Source organism: Triticum dicoccoides, chromosome 6B (assembly GCF_002162155.2).
Source record: "Triticum dicoccoides isolate Atlit2015 ecotype Zavitan chromosome 6B, WEW_v2.0, whole genome shotgun sequence".
Lineage (NCBI taxonomy): Eukaryota > Viridiplantae > Streptophyta > Magnoliopsida > Poales > Poaceae > Triticum > Triticum dicoccoides.
The window spans coordinates 343,488,385-343,493,246 of NC_041391.1; positions in this window are offsets into that span (position 1 = coordinate 343,488,385).

A 4,862-nucleotide genomic window follows, 5' to 3' on the forward strand; every position below is an offset into this window, starting at 1 on the left:
TTTTGTTGGGATATCACAATATCTCTTATTTTAATTAATGCATCTATATACTTGGTAAAGGGTGGAAGACTCGGCCTTTTGCCTGGTGTTTTGTTCCACTCTTGCCTCCCTAGTTTCCGTCATACCGGTGTAATGTTCCCGGATTTTGCGTTCCTTACGCGGTTCGGTGATTTATGGGACCCCCTTGACAGTTCGCTTTGAATAAAACTCCTCCAGCAAGGCCCAACCTTAGTTTTACCATTTGCCTCACCTAGGCCTTTTTTCCTTGGGAGTCGCCCTCTCGAGGGTCATCTTATTTTTACCTCCCCCCGGGCCAGTGCTCGTTGTGAGTGTTGGTCCAACCTGTCAACCGCCGGTGGCCACCAGGGGCAACTCTGGGCTGGCCTACCGGAAGTTTGGACATCCGGTGTGCCCTGAGAACGAGATATGTGCATCTCCTATCGGGATTTGTCGGCACATCCGGGTGGCTTTGCTGGTCTTCTTTTACCATTGTCGAAATGTCTTGTAAACCGGGATTCCGAGTCTGGTCGGGTCTTCCTGGGAGAAGGTATATCCTTCGTTGATCGCGAGAGCTTATCATGGGCTAAGTTGGGACACCCCTGCAGGGTATTATCTTTCGAAAGCCGTGCTTGCGGTTATAGGCAGATGGGAATTTGTTAATGCCTGGTTGTAGATAACTTGACACCAGATCCGAATTAAAACGCATCAACTGTGTGTGTATCCGTGATGGTCTCTTTTCGGCGGAGTCCGGGAAGTTAACATGGTTTCTGGGTTATGTTTGACGTAAGTAGGAGTTCAGGATCACCTCTTGATCATTGCTAGCTTCACGACCGTTCCGCTTGCTCTCTTCTCGCTCTTATTTGCGTATGTTAGCCACCTTATATGCTTAGTCGCTGCTGCAACCTCAGCACTTTACCCCTTCCTTTCCCATTAAGCTTTGCTAGTCTTGATACCCATGGTAATGGGATTGCTGAGTCCTCGTGGCTCACAGATTACTACAACAACAGTTGCAACTACAGGTTATCCGATGATCATGACGCGAGAGCGATGTTTGCTTGTTTTGGAGTTCTTCTGCTACTTCTTCGATCAGGGGATAGGTTCCAGGTCGGCAGCCTGGGCTAGCAGGATGGATGTCGTTTGAGTTTTGGTTTGTGTTTCATCCGTAGTCGGATGGTGCTCTTATGTAAGATGATGTTGTATTCGTGTGGCATTGTATGCCTTATGGATGTATCCCTATCTATTATGTAATGTTGATGTAATGATATCCACCTTGCAAAAGTGTTTCAATATGCGGGTCTATCCTTGGTGGGACCTTCGAGTTCCTTTTGGATAGGGTCGCATATTGGGCGTGACACTTCATCACCCCATGTGGTGCGTATTGCTTTTTACGGATGCCTTTCGGGTTGAAGAGTGTTGGCTCAACCTTTGCAAGAACAGTCCAAATTTGTTTTGAGCCCCAGCTACATAGAAATATGGAAGCTTATATGGATGACATAGTGGTCAAAACCAAGGACAAAGCAACACTTGTGCAAGATCTGGAGGAAACATTTGCGAACCTGCACAAGATCAACCTCAAGTTGAACCCTGAGAAGTGTGTCTTTGGTGTCCCGGCCGGCAAGCTTCTCGGGTTCTTTGTGTCGCAGCACGGGATTGAGGCAAACCCAGATAAGATCAAGGCCATCAAGCAGATTGAGGCACCTAAATGAATCAAAGACGTGCGTCGGCTCACTAGCTGTGTTGCCGCCATGAGCAGACTATCTCCAAGTCCACGGAGCATGCCCTTCCCTTTTTCAAGATCTTGAAGAAGACGGGCCCAATGGAGTGGACCCCGGAGGCCGAGGCAGCGCTGCAGGATTTGAAGAAGTACCTCTCCTCTACCCCAGTGCTGGTTGTGCCCAGACCACAAGAACCGTTGCTGCTATACCTAGCGGCAACGAATCAGGTGGTTAGCGCCGCACTAGTGGCGTAGAGAGAGGTCGACGAAGAGGCAGCGGCAGCGGCAGAGTCAATGGATGGCGAGCCGGAACCCTCCCCGGCAGGGCTCGGTCCCGGCAAGACTGAGTACCCGGCAGAGGCTGACGCCAGTGTGACAGGGCCCGCGTGACTGGGTGAAGTGGCGCAGAAGAAGAAAATGGTGCAGCACCCAGTTTACTTCGTTAGCTCCCTCTTGCAGGGGGGCTAGGTAGAGGTACTCAGGTGTGCAAAAATTGCTCTTCGGCCTCCTTATGGCCTCGAGGAAGCTGCATCATTACTTCCAAGCGCACGAGATCACTGTGGTCACCCGCCTCCCGTTGTAACGGATACTGCATAACCCAGATGCAACGGGGAGGATCATGGAATGGGCCCTGGAGCTGTCAAGTTTCGGTTTAAAGTTCGAAAGCACCTCGATGATTCAGAGCAGAATCTTGGCAGAGTTCGTTGCAGAATGGACCTCGACGCCCGACGAAGAGGTACAGGAGACCACTCTCCTCGGCAAGGAAATGAGCCGCAACTGGATCATGTACTTTGATGGGGCTTTTTTGCTGCAAGGCACCGGTGCTGGTGTGCTGCTTGTCGCGCCCACCGGAGAGCACCTCAAGTATGTCGTCCAAATGCACTTTCCTCGGGGGATGTCAACTAACAACACCGCCGAGTATGAGGGCTTGCTTGCCGATCTCAGGATCGCGGTGGACCTTAGAGTCAAAAAGCTCATCGTCTAGGGCAATTTGCAGCTTGTCCTCAGGCAAATCAATAAAGATTATCAAAGCCCGTTGATGGAAGCTTACGTGGATGAAGTGAGGAAACTAGAGGAGCGCTTTGACGGTATACGACTAGAGCATGTCCCTCGGACAGAAAACGACATCGTCGACTACCTGCCAAAGCGCGCTGCCCTCAAGCTACCTGTGGAACCAGGTACTTTTGTGCTTCGGTTAACTCAACCATTCATTGGACCATCAACCGGGCAGAACAAGCGGAGGAAGCTAGGCCCCGGCAAGTACTTCCCCACTCAAGCTGCACGGAGCCGCTAGCGAAGATGTTGCTGTGGATGCCGATCCTGCCACGGGGCAACCGACTCCGGCAGGGCCTTAGGCCATGGCCGTAGAGACGGCTGCTCCCGTGGTGGAAGAGATTCCTTTGGTCCTTGTCGTCGATCCATGGGCTCCGGCATGGGTGCAGCACATCGTCCGATTCCTCCTAAAAGGAGAGCTTCCTGAGGAGCAGGAAGAGGTAGAGAGAGTAGCCCGCCGGTCTGGTTTGTACCAATTCATTGACAATGTCTTGTACAGAAGAAGACCAAATCGGGTGAATTGAAGTGCATCTCCCGGGAGAAAGGACTAGAGCTGTTGGCAGAGATACATGGAGGAATATGTGGCTCCCACATAGGGTCGAGGGCCCTTGCTGGCAAGGCTTTCCGGCAAGGTTTCTTCTGGCCCACTGCCCTCCAGGATGCGACGACACTAGTAACCAAGTGTGAAGCTTGCCAGTTCCATTCAAAGAAGCTTCATCAACCAGCTCATGCCCTTCTTACCATCCCTCTCTCCTGGCCCTTCTCAGTCTGGGGGCTCGACATATTGGGCCCTTTCCCTCGTGTCGTCGGGGGCTTTGAGTACTTGTACGTTGCAATTGACAAGTTCACAAAGTGGCCAGAGGTGGAAGCAGTGAGGACGGTGACATCGCAGTCAGCCATCAAGTTCTTCAAGGGACTAGTTTGCCGTTTTGGGGTACCCAACAGGATCATCACCGACAAAGGCACACAGTTCACAAGCCACACCTTCATGTAGTACATTGAGGATCTCGGCAGCAAGGTCTGTTTTGCTTCTGTGGCACACCCACGGAGCAACGGCCAAGTACAGAGAGCAGATGCTGAAGTTTTGTGAGGCTTAAGAATGAAGACTTTTGACAGGCTGCGCAAGAGTGGAAGGCACTGGATTGACGAGTTGTCGGCGGTTCTTTGGTCGATTAGAACAACGCCATATCGAGCCACCGGCCAGACACCCTTTGCCCTGGTCTATGGGGCAGAAGCAGTTCTCCCCACAGAACTCATATATGGGTCACCTCAAGTGCTCGCTTATGATGAGCTTGAGTAAGAGCGATTGCGGCAAGATGACGCAACGCTCCTTGAGGAAGATCTTCTTCGGGCGGCTGTGAGATCAGCATGCTACCAGCAAGCCTTGCGCCACTACCATAGCTGCAAGGTTCATGCCCGGAGCTTTGAGGAAGGCGATCTTGTTCTTCGGCATGTTCAGTCGGCCAAGAATTCCAACAAGTTGACGCCGAAGTGGGAAGGCCCTTATCAGGTAACACGAGTCACCAGGCCCGGCGCAGTCTGCCTGGAGACCGAAGATGCCATTCCAGTGAGCAATTCCTGGAACATCGAGCATCTTCGCAAGTTTTACCCATAAGGCGTAGCTGCCTGGCCTCCCGACAAGCCACCTTTTGTACAAGCCTTGCCGGCAAGGCATGTAACCCTTTGTACAAAGCCAGACGTACACCCTAAGCATAAATAAACGGAGCGCTGGCGCCCTAAGTTATAGCATGCATGCTAGATTGAGTCCCTCCCTCGGTTAGGGTTGATAGTGCTTAGCGGCGACTAACCCCTAGCATAGAGGTCGAGCTTGCGTCATTTTGTTCCTATCTATCCTCTTTGGTGCGCAGGGTACATGAATGTTTCCGCCAAGCCAAGTGGAAGGAAGAGAACAAGCCGGCGCTCCGGACCCGGCAAGCCAAGCTTGCCAAGGCCAAAAGACACGAGGGTCCACCCACGGCAAGTCAGGGTTGTCGGGGGATGCAAATTCAGATAAGTTTTCCCGTTCCCTCTCGTGCATTTCCGTATAAAACTTGGGACGTACGGAACCTCGTTTTGTTCCAAAGCTGTCGTGCTC